Genomic DNA, 20,196 nt, shown 5'->3' with positions numbered 1-20,196 from the left:
TAGAATAATGTTTAACAAAATGTCAATGAGCGTTGCGTGACACCTGGTGATTGAAATGCAAATTTACGAGAACTTTTTTCGTCCGCAATTTAAGAAAACAGAGTAAGTAGTTTTGCATTGTGACAAAATGTATTAGTCTGTTAGATTTCAGAGATTATTGGAAAAACATTGTTCCTTTAAAACCGGATACACTCACTCAATCTTCTCTCTCCCCAGGACACAATATTGTCATGATTTTTGTAAGTAATATATAATTGGGTTGCGGATTTCTTTTGGTGGGGAAGCATATTTTTTTCTGCAAAATATACAGAACCTGCTATAAGATACTTGAAAGTATTATCAACAGCGGGTTTCAATTCCTTAATATTGGAACACATCCATTGATTTATGTCGAATACATACTATAGTGTCCATCACTTTGTTCGTGCACTTTATTTGACCCAATAAGAGCTTCAAGAATTAAAAGAAAACTCAAAACAAGCTGTTGACAACTTCTGCACCATTATACATAAGAATCCATCACTCAAAAACACACAGGATGTAAGATAAAAATTAATGAAAATAGTCATGGACAATTCACCGAGAAATACTAGTGGATCCCACTGTACAAATGTCACTCTCCACAAAGACATACGTATGTATACATACGGTCCATTAAAGATGTCTGAACAGAACTCACTGAAAGAAAAATTCCAATAGTACTACTTACGAAAATGAATTTGATTTTTAAGAATATTTTTCAATCGATATTATAATGACCTATTGCTAATATAACAAATAAGTAAAAATAATAATGTATTTTGTGCAGTGAAGTGTCGATGAAATGACAATTTCATAAGACAGTGTTTAACTGGATTTGACAATTCAAGTAACAAAAATATCAGATATTTTGTATGTCTGATTCAAATAACTCATTGCATGGCATTATTCATCCTATTGTATAGTCAGAGAAAGAATTACCTGCGCCACGGGACCTAGAATTTCGTAACATCTTAAAGCCTGTTGTTTATGCAACCCAAATAACAAAATATTTGCTTAAGTTTGCCTGGTGGATATGAGTTCTCGGGAAGGATTGAGCATTAATAGCATGCCCCAGCCACAACAAACAGCTGGGTGCTACGTGGCCTCAAAAGGAATATTTCAGCAACTGGTTTCTTAACAAGATCTACTCGTAAGAAAATATTTTTCGAGTGATACTAGTCATTGTCAAGAAGGTTCACTGAAATGATGGTTCTCATCACAAACCACATGCCACACGTTAATTGCTTAAGTGTAGTTTATGCACTGGACCTCCAGATTAAAGTGGGATCTGAATAAAATGTTCCTCTATCTGGTATTGAATTCGGAAGCCTTTGATTACATGTCGAAGACGTTACCACTACGCCATCGGAGAGGCAATGGAACGCCTTGAGAAAGAGACGCGTGAAACCATATATGGCGTCAAGTTGAAAACTAAGACAATATTTTGTGGTCACAGGTTCGAACCGTGCGAGAGGCATAGATTTTTTGTGACATCGTCCATTTCACGAGTTTATAATTCTTCCTCACCGACACGATTAACACGAGTGGTAGAAGAAAAGCGAAGTAAAATAACTGAAATAGAAATAAAAGGAAAAAGTAAAACAAATTTTATCCATAATATTCTGCAGTCAGTTCGGTCGTATTCACGGAATGGTACCTTGAAAGAGAACCGTGGTCTCTAACTTGTCTTTTCCCCTTCCTTTGGGTTATCGATTCCCTCTGTCACGATTGGTCTAAAAATAATTAATGAGACACTAATTAAACAATCCAAACAACGAAACAATGCACAATGAACTGCACAAAACAACATTCCAATTGTTTTCGAATCGAAAAATAATTGAGATGCTGTAAAATGTAGCAGGATGCAGTAATAAAGTAGGAATTTGGTACGGTATAGAATTAAATCGGTAAAGATGTTCGATTTGATTGGATGCTTCTTATTTAGTGTCGCTATCCTATCACGTTTGGCAAATAGCGACGATGAAGTTGAGTATAGAGTGATGATATGATGACATTGATTAAGGGACACTCACCAAGAACACCCATCGTCAAGCCGAGATTCTAACCAGGGGCCCATGATGTCGTAGCGCGCTGTGCTAACCATTCCTCTATGGAGGTCGGTTAGGAGTGGACATTTTACCATATTTTTTGTCGCAATTGGGATCAATCAATGGAGTGACTAGGCATATTATATTATTAATATATTCATATCATAATATCACGTCATATTATTCGGACCGAAGTAACATCAGACACATTCAATCTTACATTTTTGCCTTTCAACTAATTCTTCGACTTCAGGTTAATCACATCAATAAGATAAATTATGAAACAAATGGTAATGAATGTGGGATATTGACAGTTATTACGAATTACCTGACACAAGCAACATTAAGCAGACACGGTGGGCAAGCTCATTAAGTGGTCAATCTTCGATCTCGTCACCAAAGTTTCCGGGTTTGAGTACCGTCCTTGTCACGGGAGTTTGAGTATTTCGTCATTAATTTCATGTAATGGTCACTCGTCCACAACTGGGAAGAAAAGTGATGTTACGTAACAAAAATAATAAAAATAAACATGATCGAAGAGTACTTATTTCATCTCTCACGAAATCTCCTACAAAACCGGGATATATTACATATATGTATCTTCACATACGTTTTCGATTTCTATATTTAAGTAGTCGAGACCGAGAACGGGAGAGCAATTTTCAATTCGAGAAACCGAGAGCCGGAGACACTGTCAAGTCTTGTTTCTTTCTTGACATCTCCCTAATTGAGTTTGTATTGGCACTTATTGTCATCATTCTTCCCCTGTAGGTAAACCATTACGACGATTTATGATGAAATAGAGCAGGCAAGAGGGCAAGAACAAGAGAGTCATACGTGCCCGGGACTTCAACCCAGAACCTTACGTAATGAGGTTTGAAATTCTGGACAAGGCATCCGTGTTTCGCTTGGCTTTCTCTTTCCTCTGCTTCTGTTATTTTATCATACATGTATAATTAAAATGGATCTGAGAAAATATGTTGCGATCGTTAATTGTGTTGGTTACATGCTACAGATGTGAATTCCAACATGGAATAAATTATTATTTTTTGTTTCGTATGTGGTTGAACATGAAATTTTCTTACACTGTGACAATTTATTATTTTAGCTTTTGTTTTGTGCACAAATAAGCTAATGGGGACTCGACCTTCAGTTAAAAATGGGACACGAACCACTATGTGCCTCCACCTTGTATCGAACCCTGGATCCCTTGATTACAAAGTGACGACGTTATCATTACGCCTTCGAGGAGGCCCCGTGACAAAATGTTATCTACTCGATCTATACAATAATGTATTTCAAAATTTACATTTCGTTTTTTTCTTTCTTTTTGTTAACTACTCTTATACGACTCTTTTTGCGTCTTCGAATTTCTTCTTGTTTCAGGAAAGAAAAAATAATACATGCAGGCTGTATAACCCCCCCCCCCCTGTGCAAATAGATAGAAAGCTCACTCTCGAGAACTAATTTATAAATAACGTAACACGAACGTTAACTGATATAACTGAAGATGAAACAATACTTACAGACGCTAATGAAATAGCTATTCTTGTATAAGCTCACAGGCAACAGGTATCTTGTTAGTCATTCACTCTTGCTAACTACGAGCGAAGGTCACTGAACCAAAGGGTGGCAAACAGGCGTCTGCCCTAAGAAACTAGGGTTAGCAGACGAGGCTACGTGTTCCTGTTAACAATGACGTACGAAATAAGAAGGAACACACCTTTCTTATCAAACTAGACGTATGATTTGGTCCCGTCATTGCATGTAGAACACTTTCTCGTCGTGGCCTTGAAGGCCTACGTAAAGGCTTCTCTGCAAGAAGAATATCTTCCCATTGAGGGGAGGAAAAGTGTGTGTGTATCGAGGTCCTTCAACTTCCGTATTCTTCTTCATTTCAGAACGCGTGCTGTATCGTCGACTGAATCGAGTCTATCCGTTGTAGGTTTTAGGTTCTGTTTCTATTCGGTAATTTTACATTGTCTTCCTGCTTATGATATTCGCGACGAAGGTTCTGGATTCGATAATCTGGTCAATAACGGGATTGTGTTGGTTTGGTTGATTTGGTGTCTTAAGTCCACTTTACGCACAGTAAGACTAATCGGGAATGCACCTACAGTGGGTTTCGAACCACTATGTGCCTACACATTACTTTGCTACTAGATATTTGCATGCTGAGATGTAGGAAGTGCTACATTTTCTGTGTGTGGAATTGAGAGTTATTTTGGATACGAAGAATCGGACAATGGAGTAGTGGGAAAAGTATCACCTCACATGTTTGAATTATACCCCCCCCCCCCTTTCCACACACACACAGGATATCGGCCGTGGTTTTTATAACGAAATATAACATAGATGAATTGTGTAAAGAAAAACTGGAGCCTATTGACATCCCTACGGAACTTGGAAGAAAGTCCACGCAGTGGAACCTTGTGCTTTGCACCAAGTCATGAAGGCGTGTAGGGGGTGTAGAGTTAGGGCCCCACACTTTCTTGTTACGACCGAAGGTGGGGATAATGTGATCAGCACCACGCCCCTGGCCGCCTTTACCCCCCCCCCCCCCGCCCCCTAGTTTCCTCCATGTACCCACTTTATACGACGCTGGTGGGCGCCGGAACCACTTGAACAGGTGAACAAAATTCCAATTCTCCCCAGTCGGGGATGGAACTCAGATCTCTCGCATGGTAATCAAACGCCCTAACAACCGAGCTACCGCGGCACATATAGTATAGTAGCCTTTGTAATTAATTCCATAATTATTTTAGCGTTTCGTTCAACGATTCTGGGTTAATCATTTTCGGACATGTAACGTGTAGCTCTTGTCGGTTCTGCGACTTGGCTTGAGAACAGGCGATATTCTGACAAACAACATTCCACCTGACATGTCACGTGACTTTCCTACATTTCCTGTGTCTGTTGGCTATTGCATGAAAGACGAGTTGCTCTTCAGACAGACAGAATCACCCGATCACCTAAACGTGCAATGTGTGTTGCCTACCTTTCCGGCATTATTTACTGCCATTAAAGTCTTATGGGGAAGAACCTTTTTCCACCACTGTACATGGAGTAAGATATTTTCATTGTAGAAGACTTATTTGCAGTTCTACCGTAGATATCGTATTCCACTCCAGTTGGCACGCTCTGCACAGAACGGTTACTATATGTAGTGCACGTGAAAAAGGGCGGAGTTACAGAATGGCATTGCACGAATCTCGGTCTCAGCTTCCACCCGTCTGTATATTGACAGCAATGTTTTGGCTTGTATTGACGCAGTTCCGTTCCTGTTAGTACCCTGTTAGTACAGTGTGGGGATTTCCTTCTTGTAAACATCAGTCTTTGATGATAATACGAAGCGTTCATTTCATATGTTAAATACGACGTCTCTTTAATATTTCCCTCTAGCAAAATCCAGCCACAATTTCAGAACAGTCTGTGCACCGACAACTTCGTCTTTTCGCATTGACATTCTGTTTATGAACGAAATTTTCCAACATCATTGATACGCGAGAGTCATTCCACAAAAAATACACATGATCTTTATCTTACATGCTAATTTCATATAAAACAGTATCTCCTTACAGTCCTTAAACTTTGCTTCTCAATAATCGCCACCCAACGTCTCGGAATATTTGCTATTCCAGTTAACAATGGACCACTGTTTTTTTGTCTGCGGATGACTCTTCAGCGGTACCGCTAAAGAAATCTCTTCCAGGGAGTAAAACATTGTCCACGCATGGGTTCTTTCAACGTGGGGAATAAGTCGAAGTCTGGACTGTATGGCCGCTGAGTTAATACTTCCTACTCATAATTCTGTACAACCGCTTGTAAATGGTAAGGTTGATAGTCCATACAGACAAATTAGAAACTTTTGGTCATAGCCCCACTGTCAATTTATGTACGCAGTAGTAGTCAATCAGCGAATTACACGAAGCATCGGCATCGACAGTTTCAATGTAATGTAATGTACTACGATGTAGTTCTCTCAGAATCACTTTGGGAGGCATTAGACCTCGCACACTACAATCATTCTGCTAGCAAACACAACAAGAAATGTTGCCTGCGTGGTGCAAGTTTCACTAATCTGCATTGCCCCTGCTTCGCAGTGTCACGTGTCAAACTCGTCCAGATGGAAGCGCATCAACCTCTGTAATGAATACCTTATTAACAAAATTATGTTGATAATCTCCATGAATTAAATTCAAAAGACACACGAAACAGGAGAGTAATACCAGGACGGAAATTCGGATTAGGTTCGTCGATCAATTAGACTCACTGAAGAACGATATGTTTCACAGGAAGCAAGGGATGGACCACAATATCAGTTCAATGAGGTGCATGCGACACAATGGTTCAATTCGACGTCTCATTTCTCCAGGACTCCAGATGCTCCAGGAAATTTGTTTCTCAAAGATAAGCGAAATGATCGTGATATCTTGCAGGAAGAGGTTTAATGAAATTTTCAATTTTGACGAAAACAGAAGAGCTATGAGTCAATTTTACTCTCAGCTTCCTGTCACAGTACGAGAACAAATTTTGGAAAAGCTCTCGAAGGTATATGAACAGGGAAAGTACCCCTTCGATTTGTATCTGGAGGAGGTACTGTTCTCGACGGGGGTGATTGATATTCGAGATAGGGTGAAATTGTCGTCAAAATCATGTTGACAATTCTTTAATATGGCGTCGGCAGAAGGAAAAGAACTGTGCACATTGAAATTTGATCGCATGTCCTACGACCCCATCAAATGTCATGCCACACAAAGAATCTACGAGCAAGTGAAGAAAAACTTTGCTTCTGCTGAGCATCTATTAGATTTGAAGCTAGCTTATATCTGTGATGACACCATCGTGAAGATGATTGGCTTGAACTGCACACTCCTTGAGAAGCTTAAGTTATCTTATGGGAGGATTACTGCTAGGTATATTCATTACTTAACCCAGAATTTTGTCCGATATCCAACTGAAGAAAGAAACAGGGTTTGGGAGAGCGCTCTTTGGCGACTTCCTGGAATTTACCCCCCACTGGAGGAGCTGTTGTCTGAAGGGGAACCTGTGAAGTTCTACGAGAAGAAGAAGAGTCCACTCTGCTCCACTCTATAATATTTCAATTTTCATTATTACGGTGTGTCCAAACTTCAACCAGCTGTTGCATTGATAGAACTCATCTGGCTTAGAATCACTTGGGGCATGGATGACTGGTTCCATTTTGAGTGAGCTTTTGAAGAAGTGGTTTAAGCTTGAGGAAAAGAATGACGATTTTGTGCCTCCATTCTTGAATCTCAGTTCAATTGAAGTTGGAAACGTGGATGAGCAGATATTTGACATGATAACTATGATATGTACAAAGCTGCGACATATACGATACAGTTCCCTTAAGCCTAGCACTCCTTCAACATTTTCACTCATCTCATTCAATCATTTCATACACCTTGAGTCTTTGGAGATTAACCACAAAACGTAGCCACGTGTGAACACTTGCGTACTTCTTTTACTGTGAATTAAACTTTATTAGATATAACACTTTCTTCTTCTGAAAAATACTTGCACTATTTGCAATCATGCCAACAAAAATACAATCGCTCGGAAGGAGATAACCATTCATTGACCTTCATTGATTACTGGAATTGTGCCAGAGGAGAGGGGTGCATTTGTAAAGAATCCATATAAATAACGGCAAGGAATAGTAAACACTGTACTGCGTATGGCTGGTAATAAAGTACGTCTAAAGTTGAAAACACTGTATACCGTTTGAGTCGAAGTGCAGCTACAGTCAGTGTCGCTACATGAACGGAAATCCCCTATTCCATGATTCTGGCATGATTTTAAGCAAAAAGGGAAATTGGATGAATAGTAAGCTACCTGTTCAGGTAAAACGTAAAGACAATGAGACAATTTGGACACATATTGTATTTGGTTCCAGTTTCATATCTATATTTTCTGGCTGATACTTCATATTTTCGCCTCTTTCATAATTCTTGTTTGTTAAATTTATGTAAATTTTCTACCTTTTCGGTTAAGAGCGACGATGAGGATGAACTATGAATTTCGTGATAGAACAACACAATTTTATATTCATGCATCGCCAGGGTCCGACATGTGGCCCAGTAACGAGGGGAATGTATGTGTTTAATTTGTTTAACATTTTCATGAATGTGCAAACATAGGCCAAGGAAAATACTATTACTTAATACTTCTATCATACGATTTATTTAAGTGAAGGGAAAAATTGGAAGAATTCGGGAAATTATGGCGTTGTTTCCTTAGATTGTGGCAACACTGGTTGTTACCGAGAATAGTTATTGTGAAACGTAATCCGCAATGGTCTTGCTTGTTTGATTTTGATCGATCAGTTTTTGTATACTTCGCTTCACATTTTTGACTAATCGCAAAGATGAGGATGAGTGATATGATGAAATTGATGAAGGGACACTTAAAAATAACATCCATGCCCAGTCTAGGAATCGAATCCGGACCCTTGTTGTCGTGGCTCGCTGTACTAACAACTCTGCCACGCAGGTCGGCGCAATGGTCTTGAATATTCGACAGAAGGCGTTTGCCGTCGAGAATTGTTTCCGCTCAAACAGAAGTAGCCTTTGTGGCTTGCGTATACTTCGTCCCAAGTATCTGTGGAGGAAGCGGACGACGACGATTTTCCCTCTGGGCAAGTAGTGACTCAAGAGGGTTGACCAATGAACACGTGAGAGGGAAAGGTGGAGCAGCTATCATTCGTTTGCAGCAGCGCTAATTGCTTCTCTCTGCCCACTCGCTTTCTCCTCTTCTTTGTCGTTATTTTCGACGTTCCTCCACAGATACCTGGGACAGAGAATAGTTTCAAAAATGTGAAGAAGTTGTTCGAGCAAGAGTTCCAGAAAACCGCTCCAACAAATGACACCGTGTTGTTGTTATTAGCAACATTCCGTTAAAAGGCATCAGTTTTGCGTCAACGCAAAAGTCGTGCTGGTAGATTGATTTGATTTATTTATTTGCTATTTTATGTTCACTTTATGCACAGTAAGGCTAATCGGGACTGTATCTACCGTTTTAAAGTGGGATCCGAACCACTATGTACCTCCATCGGGTGTTGAACCCGGAACTCCTTGTAACAAGGCATCGACGCTTGCACTGCGCCATCGGGGAGGTCCTTGGAAGAAAATGGTCAACTACGGACAAGGAGTATGTGAGGATAGTGTTGTAGAAGATTCTGCTATCACGGAAGAAACGTCAGCGAACTATTTGCTCATAATGAACATCACTTGTGTATTTCATTCAATTATATCATACACAATTCGAGTAAGGTGACCAGATTTATAGAAAAATAAAAAATGCGCTCTTCTTTCATATTTCCTGAGGGAAAAGGGGACAAGACGGGACGGCAATATATACACAAGATAATAGAAAATCTGTTTCGTCAAAAAATCTTATGCTGAGTAAACAAGCAACGTAATAGGCACTCCTATCCAACTAAGCAGTCCTTCAGAATTAGAAGGCATTAATTGATATTTTGTCAATCAATGGATCTTCTTCAGTACATCATTAGTTTCAACTAACATGTTGCAAAGGTTTACACACGTGTTGTTAAAGTACACCTTTCACATTATTATTAAACCAAAACTTTCAAAGTTTGTTCTGATAGAGCGTTATTGTCACTTGTCCACAAACTATTCATGTACAAAAACACTCGTTTTGTGGGGGAATAAGTTCCAAATAAACAGAAAAGAAACTCCAATATTTAATAAAAATGGAATGGGGTACATTGTTGACATAGATGGTGATTTTTTTCCAGCTTCCATTTTCCCAATATATCAGTCGTTAAGCAGTACTTCTATTCCGATAAGTAATTTTCACAAATAGGGGACATTTGACGTCCAGTTTTACGTTCAAAGAAAATCTGGACAGAGACTCAAAAAAGGGACTGGTTAATTTAATACCGGACGTCTGCACCTGTAATTATGGTATCGTGTTCGATCTCCGCTGTAAAAGCACATTCCAAAGGGGTTCAGATCCCACTTGAAACTGAAGGTAGCTACGAATTCACCTATCTGAGCACGATATAGACTTGAAACAAATTTTTACAAGCCTTTTCTCACCGGAGGATATTATTTCAATACAAATCAAACCTAGTATGAGACTACACAGAAAACTTTCTAATCCAACTGCAGATGTTATTTGGTATGAGGGTAAAACGTTTTCAGTTTCACCTTCAATGTAGGCCTACTTGTGAAAAAACTGTCTAAAAATTCCATATTTACATACTGAGAAATTCACCAGTAATGGATATGCGGGAATCTGCACGATACAAGTTCAAAGTATGTCCTACAGATGACTCTGTCCATTGGACGATGCAACTGCCATCTGTTGGCACCATTGGAACTTGAACCCTCTGATTGTTTTACCTTGTTTCAGATATGTATGTCGCCGTCAACGATTCACGAAGCCTTTCTCATTGACTTTCACACGCATTGTTTTGTATTCCTTCCATAGAACAAAGAGAATGCCGCAGCTAAAAGCAAATATACTGACAAGGCTGCAAACTGTGGTCCTACTATAGAGATAACTCAAAATACAATCACATATTTCTGAAATGTCTATATTTTTATGGCTAAGTAATCCCCTCCCCAAAAATGTTTATCCCAGCACAAGAAACTGGTTTTAAGCCCTACCAGGAATGTTTTAATCCCCCCCAAATAAAATGGAATTGACAGCATAGCATAACGATGGAACAAACAACTTAAAATTATGCGGGAACAGTTATTTAACCTTTAGAACCATTAAATCCAACATCACGACTGAAGTTCGATGTTTAAATATATATGTTTTCAATGGGACACATGTTGGATACGTCGTGGAGGCATACTGTGCTTCGAAATCCCATTTTAAGCTGTAGGTCCAATCTCGACTACTCTGTATGTGTGTGTAAAGTGAATTTCAAAGCAAATTCTACCAACAACATATGACCGTTAGAATGCATTGTGTAGCATGTGGAGCACAGCCAGTTTCCAACAAACACCAATACGGTAAATACTAAGAGTTCTAAGCGTGGCCTTCCTAACTTAACAACATACGCAATATTAGTCCTAAGCGGAATTGCAGGGCAGGAATCGTTAGGTTAGTAAGGCCAGGTTATCATCTCATAGCATTTACTTATGGCGTTTTCTGCAAGTTGGATGTGACCCGCACAAGACCAGTGTAGCTATTGTTGATTAAAATATTGTTTAACAATATTTTGCAAGCCGTTGCGTAGCACCTGTTATGGGTATGTGAGTTTACATGAATTTATTTCCGTCCTAAATCTAAGAAAACAAAGTAAGTACTTTTACATAGTGACAAATATCACTAGTCTGTGCGTTTTCAGAGACGATAATTGAAAAATTAGTCCTGTTAGAGCACTATATACCCATTTAATACTCCTTTACCCCAGGACACAATAAGTGTATAATATTTGCAAGTTATAGATTATTGGGTTTCCGAATTTCAGGCGATTTTTATGCAAAATATTTTTACCAATACATTTCAGTTCCCACATATTGTAACAAGTGGATTGACTTAGTACTGTAAGGTACGCAGCTGAAATACAATTTTAAGTGTAACTACAATTACGTAGTTCAGATCGTGTGTAACAGGGAAAAATTAAATTTCGTCCGATATATTTTAACGCTTTGACTCATAATACTAGAATTCACTAACAGATCAAGTCTCTACGTTGCAATCATTTCAGTTCGATAGTTCTAAACTTACGACTATAAATGTAGTGAAATGTCGACTCAGGCCAGCATCACCCCCTCGTATTATATTTGAAGAATGTTATTACTAGAGCCCGGAAGTTTGGCAAAATGCCTCTTTTTATCTACTGCATATATTGATAATTTTTTTCCGGATATACGTTTCTCATGTTGTTTCGAATGTTTTAGAAGCCTTTTCATTTTGCCTATTTTGCCTATTTGGGACCCCACTGCCTATTTTTAATTATAATGCCTTTTTTTGCCTTTTTCAATTAAATTTGACCACTTTTTTAAAAAAAATGTGTATATAAATTATTTTTCTCCCAAAAGACGTTGTTGGCATTTATTTTTCTTTATTATGTGAATAATTTTCGCCTTATTGAAGTAATATTGAACTCATGCATGTTTCAACATTGCTGAAGGAGAAAAGTGTGAGAAAAATGTATTTCATGCTCAGTTAGGATATTGCCTTTCGGTTAACATTTCCTTGTGCATGATTGACTGCTGAAGTGGACAGGTTGTGTTCGAACACAAAGAAGATATTTCTGAAATCTCCCTCTCGAAACCGAAAATTTCAGGAAGTTGCGATTGAGCTTAGTTTACCTCAGCAACCAGTCTTGACGAGACAGGGAACCTGGATATCAGCAGCTATATGTTATGCTAACAACCTTCAAAAAATCAGTGAGGTGATCGATGCTCTTCCAGAAAATGAAGCGGCTTCAATTCGTGAAGTGAAAAAACTCCTGTGCTATTCAAGTTTACTTTTGCACATTATGGTGCATTGCCAGAGACAATTACAATTATAGCATCCATGAAAATCTTCGAGGAATCTATGCAGCAGATGATGGAAGTGCCAGGAGAAAAGGGGTCAGCTGTTGCGGAAGTGCAAGCGGGTAGTGAGTGCAAATGAGGACTTGAAACAATTGAAAACAATTTGTGATATTCTAAAAGGTGAAAATGCTGTTGCCGAAATGCGTTCAGCTACATTAGCTTTTTTTATGTATGCTCCAATAACTTCTGTCGAAGTAGAAATATCATTTTCTATTATGAAAAACATTCTCTCTGACAGACTACTATCAATGAATGTTGAGTAATTAAAAAAACACCTTCTAGTTATGTGCAATCAAGACTGAGAAAATTGAAATGCTCTTCCCAATGTAGATTTTAACATGTTGCCAGAAATTATAGATAAAAGTAAGCGACTTCCAAATGTGCCTTTTTTCGGTTTATTTTGCCTTTTTTTCATTTTTAGTGCCTATTTTCCACATTATAAATAGTAGTGTAATTGGGTTGTATCAAAGTAGTACTTAGTAGGTATGCATTTGTAGCCTCTGTTTTTTACCAATCGACTATCAGTATTTGACATATATTGACAATTTTTTGTCGATGTTTTAGCGTTTAGCGATGTTTTAGTAAAATTTCCCTTTTTTCCCACTGGTACTTGGTAGGTATATCACGATCTTACGTGATACAACTTAACCTATCTTTTTTTTCTTACGATTTTTTAATTTTTTTTACGATCCTAAGTGATATAACTTAACCTATCATTTTTTTTTATTTACGCACCGAACTAACCTACAAGGGATTCTGTTTGTTTTAATATTTCAGTATTTTAATGTTTTCACAAATTTTATATAACCTAAAATGTGTTGGATGTTGATTTTTTTTTTTAGTATGTGGCAATTTTTTTACGAATTTTTTAGAACTGTTCCGTCACCCTCTCGTTCTTCACGTCGTGGACGAAGGACTTCTCTGCGATCAGGATGACGCTGCACAGAGTATCGGCAGGCAGCGCATCGTGGAACTCGCAGACGATCTTGATGTTGGTGCGATCGTTGACCACCACCTGCTTCCTTTTTGTGGTATTGATGACGAACATCGGCCTGCGTGCTTTGAATTCGCTGCGCGCGTAGTACATGTTCACGCTTCCCTCGGTCACGCGCTTGTAAGAGGTGTAAGCTTCGTAAAGTTTTAGATAATCGTCTTTGGTCATGTCGAGGTTGTAATTCTCGCGCGGGAACACTTCGTTCCTACCATTCTTCAGATAAACGTTCTTGATCTTGCAGTCGTCGAATTTGCTGGAATCTTTTTCCTGATTCTTGTCCCTCCCGGTCTGAAAGAGCACTACGACGAAATCTGGCATGTCGAACTGTATGTTGTTGAACTGAGTCGTCACGTCGAATTCCATGTGACTTCCCGACGCTAACTTCTGCACGCACTGGTAACCGTGAAAGTGAATCGGCACCTGCGGACTTTTCAAGATCTCGGCTTTGTACTTGAGGGCGTAGTTCGTTTCGTATTCCACCACCGGCATTCTCAACTCCATGCTCCGGATGACGCACTTGGCTGCTTCGGGTAAAGTGTTGGCTATCGGCGTGCCGTCTGCGTTCAAGTTGGTGTATCGCATCAGTGCGTCGTTGTCGTTGGCCGCTCTTCGAAATGTGACTCTCAGTCCTCCCTTCCACATGATCTCCTTGTAGTCCGAGAAGAATCCCGGAAGCAGACGCATGGGAAAGAGCACCGTGTGACTTCTCGTCGATATTTTCGTCCCCGCTTCGAATCCTCCCGCCTGGAAGTATGCCGCGTTCGTTTTGGACAATTTCAATGTTCCCACTGCCGTCGACGTGATGCCTGGATAATCGATTCTGTCGATGACGGTACCGTGTTTCCTCACCTCCACTTGCGAGAACAGGTGAGGCACGAAGTTGTCCACGAGTTTCAAATTTGCATTGGGCGGAAACGCTTCTCCGCTTTCCTTTTTCACCACGTCGAATTGAATGTAAAGGTCCGCTCTGTGAGGATGAACGAACCCATCGCCTACGTCCACGTCGTATTCGATCTCCCTGTTCGCTTCGTTCAAATTTGCGAACGTGCGACGGTTCGGAGGGAAAGATTGCAATTCCTAACTTTCGATTTGCGCCATGATGTGTATGGTTAGTTATTATACGTCGATCTCCAGAACGGCCGTCGTCGTGGCACCTACAAAATCCACCACGTCTCCTTTCTCGTTCGTCACCACCAACTTTATGTTGTCTATGCGGTTGCGACATACTGGAAAATAGATCGGCGATCCCAAGTCTTACCGTTTCCAAGATAACCCCCACTTCCGGTCGCCATTTTCGATTTCCGAACATAGGTTTTATTCATACTTTTTCTCCCGTATAGGTGTTCATGATGAATCAGCAAACAGATTTTTCCCAAGTCTTATCGTTTCCAAGATAACCCCACTTCCGGTCGCCATTTTCGATTTCCGAACAAAAATTCTATTCATACTTTTTCTCACGTATAGGTGTACATGATGAATCCGCAAACAGATTTTTCCTAAGTCTCACCGTTTCCAAGATAACCCCACTTCCGGTCGCCATTTTGGATTTCCGAGCATATATTCTATTCATATTTTACTTACATATAGGTGTACATGATGAATCACCAAACAGATTTTTCCTAAGTCTTACCGTTTCCAAGATAACCCCACTTCCGGTCGCCATTTTGGATTTCCGAGCATAGGTTCTATTCATACTTTTTCTCACATATAGGTGTACATGTTGAATCACCAAACAGATTTTTCCTAAGTCTTACCGTTTCCAAGATAACCCCACTTCCGGTCGCCATTTTGGATTTCCGATCATAGGTTCTATTCATACTTTTTCTCACATATAGGCGTACATGATGAATCACCAAACAGATTTTTCTTAAGTCTTGCCGTTTCCAAGATAACCCCATTTCCGGTCGCCATTTTGAATTTCCGAGCATAGGTTCTATTCATACTTTTTCTCACATATAGGTGTACATGTTGAATCACCAAACAGATTTTTCCTAAGTCTTACCGTTTCCAAGATAACCCCACTTCCGGTCGCCATTTTGGATTTCCGATCATAGGTTCTATTCATACTTTTTCTCACATATAGGTGTACATGATGAATCACCAAACAGATTTTTCCTAAGTCATGAATTGGAGGGTTCTATGACAACCTATATTAATTCTCGTAAGAGAACAGAAAACACACAAAAAAAAAACAATACTGTGGTCACTACAACAAATAGTCTTCTTCAACCCCAATCCAACAACCCAAAAATCATCATCATAACTAGAACCATGTAACTATCTGCCATCTGTTAGAGGTTTTGTGAACTAAGTGGTGCTTTGTTTGTGTGTAAAAAAAAATGCAATGCTTTTTGCACTTCGTTATCATCACCTAACATGTTATTAATTGTTTTTTAAAATTAATTACAACTGAAAACTAATAATTAATATTATCTAAAGTTACTAATTAATATTATACAAGTAATTGATATATTTTTTTTGTTCTTGTTGCTAGTGTTGGGTAATTATAGTTGTTGCAAATTATTAGCTCTCGGGTATGACAGTTTCTGAGTTTTGTTGGGTATATATAGACGAATCGAAATTTTACTTGTTATGTTAAATTGTATGTTAGGGTACATGGTAGGAGAAATCATTGTATATTAGAGCGCTCTTTTAATGATTTGCCTATAACTGCATACAGGCAGCCGTAAATTTAGCATAAAATATCCTGATCCTGTTTCTTCTAGCATGTGCGACGTTTGTTGTGGTGGGCTCATGGGGGGAAATGTGATTCTCCCATGATGTCATCTGACTTACTAGCATATGCGATACGAAGAACAGGTGTGTATGTGGCTTACTAGGATTAGGCTCATGGTAATGAGGTCCTAGTAGCTGAAACGTTGTCGGGGTATTTTGCATATTTTTTTTTATTATTACGTGCTAAACTACACGAGAGCCTCTACGTGCTTTAGAGTAGAAGGGTAATTGGAGCGTTTCTAAACAGAAAAGTATGAGCCCTTCGATTTACTATGGCGAGGCTCACGATCTTACGTGACACAACTTAACCTAGCAATTAATAAATGAGGCTCACAATCTTACGTGACACAACTTAACCTAACAATTAATGGACTTGGAAAATTAGAAAGAAAAAAACAATGGCGAGCGTAACATGGCGATGACGTGGAGCCTACAACACAAGTTATTACGTAATATTGTGATGGCTCATATTAAGCACCTCTTAATTGTATTACTTATAAGGGTATACTATTGCACAACGTCTTTGCAACAAGTTATTACGTAACATTGTGATGACTCATATCTAATGCCCTTCGTTGTATTAACTATAAGGGTGTAATAGAATCAGCAGTTAAATAAAGTATAAATCAAGAAAAAGTAAGCCATGGTTCGCATAACCTAATAGAAATAGACTTAGGTGGTTAAAGAACACCATGTTTAGAAGATTACTTGAAAAGTAAAATTAACGAAATTGAAATAAAGAGTATCAGAGGTGCAAATGAATTGAGAAAGGGGTGGCAACCTAAACTAAACTTGATAAAAAAAAATGGCTGACTATTTTAAATAGATGGAAGAACTACTTTAATGACGTTTAGGAGATAAATCAGAACATAAATTAAGTACGCACAGCAGAACCTAACTTGATTGAAGTTAAAGATGCCAAAGAGATAAATTAGTCGAGAAGAAACTCGTTAATATGTCTGACAAAAAATGTACAATTCATGATGGATTAAAAAAAATAAAAAAAAGAAGATGCTCTTTTTAATTTTTTTTGCCTTAGAATATGCTTTTAGGAAGGTAAAAGAAACTAACGAAGTACTGTTAGCATATGCAGATGATGTAGACTTACTGGGGAATGATGTAAATACAATTAAGAATAATGCTAATATATTTTTTCAAAGCAGCTAAAGAGATAGGTTTTAGAAGTTAGCAATGAGAAATCTAAAGATATGTGCTTACAGGCCGAAACCAAGTGATAACAACTTGTTTGAACCAGTTTTCCAAATCCAAATAATTAGGAGTAATACTAACAAATGAAAATGATATTAAAGAGGAAATGAAAAGATTAATTCATGTTACTTTTCTCTTCATAAAACTTTTGTCTCATCGTTTCATATCTAAGGAACTAAAAAAATTAAAAATATATACATATAGATCTTGCTCAGGATAAGGACAAATCGAACTTTCGGGTACAAGAAGGGTAGAGAATTAATTAATTAGTTAATATTCAATGTAATATGGTTTCACGTATTAAACGAAAACAAAGTTAGTAATAAGGCATTCATATTGACAAGGGAATTCTTACAAATTTATTCTCTTCGTAAGTTTGCCAATAGCATTTTCATCATCCTGTGTTATTTCAAATCTTCAATTATGCAATGCAAAAAGGAGAAGAATTTCCATGACATGATAACATGAATTTGTACGTTGAAAGAAAAAATGAAAACGAAGAGCTGTGATAAAAAAAAGAAACGCTTGACTCTGACGAGCGGGAAACATAATAGAAATCAAGGACGGAAAATATGAACAGAGGAAAGGGGATATTCAAAAGAAGGTGGCTCTTCCATGATAATTTTTACTTTTCTCAATCCGAACAAATTCATAAACATTATCATCATTGAATGTTGTTGTTGTTGATGAGTTGGTGTTTTAAGTCCACTTTATGCACAGTATGACTAATCGAGACTGGACCTACAGTTTAAAGTGGGATCCGAACCACGATGTGCCTCCACCAGGTATCAAACCTGGGACCCTTTGATTACAAGGCGACAACGCTACCACTGCGTCATGGGGAGGCCCCATCATTGAATGGTTGGTTACGTTGTCCCTCCGAACGAAAGACGGAATGCATACAAGCCTGTGCCTCCTAAGTTCATCGTGGCTTGCGAAATGAAAACTTCCGATGATTTTTTATTTTTTAAGAACATGCTTCGCTAGGGAGGTCAAAATGACAAGTTCCGTAATTCGAATAACTTGTTGATTTTATTACGAACGAAGAAGGAATGCATGGCACTTAAAATGCTCTAGTATTATTACATCAGATCATCTTTTTGTCTTGCTCGCGTCGATTAGTCTCCTTACGTTTCTTCTTCTCCTTGTCGTTTTCGTCCAGAATCGCTTCCATCTCTCCTGTTATTACATTCGCGACTTCTAGATTATCACTTTTTCTCCCTGTAATTTTATAAATATAGTTTTTTTTCATGATCATCTAGAGAACACCGGATAAATTTCAGCAATATCGATCACTCAAATGGATATATCATCATCTTCGTCCAATACAATTCTTGAAAATTTTATATAGCACTTCCAGGAGTAGGTCGGTTAAAAAAAAAACGCGAGCCCGAAGATTCCACTTTTATCTTGTTCTGTCTTGTTTAACCGATTTTGAATTTGAGATTTTTTTTTTATTTGCCATTCACAACACGTTCGACTATTCGTGACAATACGTTTCAACCTTTCTGTATAAACGTTTCAACGTTTCAAAATCGGTTAAACAAGACAGAACAAGATAAAAGTGGAATCTTCGGGCTCGCGTTTTTTTTTAACCGACCTACTCCTGGAAGTGCTATATAAAATTTTCAAGAATTGTATTGGACGAAGATGATGATATATCCATTTGAGTGATCGATATTGCTGAAATTTATCCGGTGTTCTCTAGATGATCATGAAAAAAAAACTATATTTATAAAATTACAGGGAGAAAAAGTGATAATCTAGAAGTCGCGAATGTAATAACAGGAGAGATGGAAGCGATTCTGGACGAAAACGACAAGGAGAAGAAGAAACGTAAGGAGACTAATCGACGCGAGCAAGACAAAAAGATGATCTGATGTAATAATACTAGAGCATTTTAAGTGCCATGCATTCCTTCTTCGTTCGTAATAAAATCAACAAGTTATTCGAATTACGGAACTTGTCATTTTGACCTCCCTAGCGAAGCATGTTCTTAAAAAATAAAAAATCATCGGAAGTTTTCATTTCGCAAGCCACGATGAACTTAGGAGGCACAGGCTTGTATGCATTCCGTCTTTCGTTCGGAGGGACAACGTAACCAACCATTCAATGATGGGGCCTCCCCATGACGCAGTGGTAGCGTTGTCGCCTTGTAATCAAAGGGTCCCAGGTTTGATACCTGGTGGAGGCACATCGTGGTTCGGATCCCACTTTAAACTGTAGGTCCAGTCTCGATTAGTCATACTGTGCATAAAGTGGACTTAAAACACCAACTCATCAACAACAACAACATTCAATGATGATAATGTTTATGAATTTGTTCGGATTGAGAAAAGTAAAAATTATCATGGAAGAGAGTAGAATAGTGTCCCCGGTTCGCAAACCGAAAATGGGGCTCCGTGGGGCTCGCAGTGTTGCCAACTCCTCACTCGAAAAAATCACCAAGGTTTTTGTTTTTGGGTATAACCTAACCTCAAGCAAGAAGTTGGCAATACTGCGAGAAAGCCTCAAGCAGTGTTGCCAACTCCTCACTCAAAAAATCACCAAGGTTTTTGTTTTTGGGTATAACCTAACCTCAAGCAAGAAGCTGGCCACACTGCTTGAGGCTTTCTCGCAGTGTGGCCAACTCCACACTTGA

Source organism: Lepisma saccharinum, chromosome 15 (genome assembly GCF_977018435.1).
Source record: "Lepisma saccharinum chromosome 15, izLepSacc3.1, whole genome shotgun sequence".
Taxonomy (NCBI): Eukaryota; Metazoa; Arthropoda; class Insecta; order Zygentoma; family Lepismatidae; genus Lepisma; species Lepisma saccharinum.
This window is presented reverse-complemented; position numbering follows the sequence as displayed.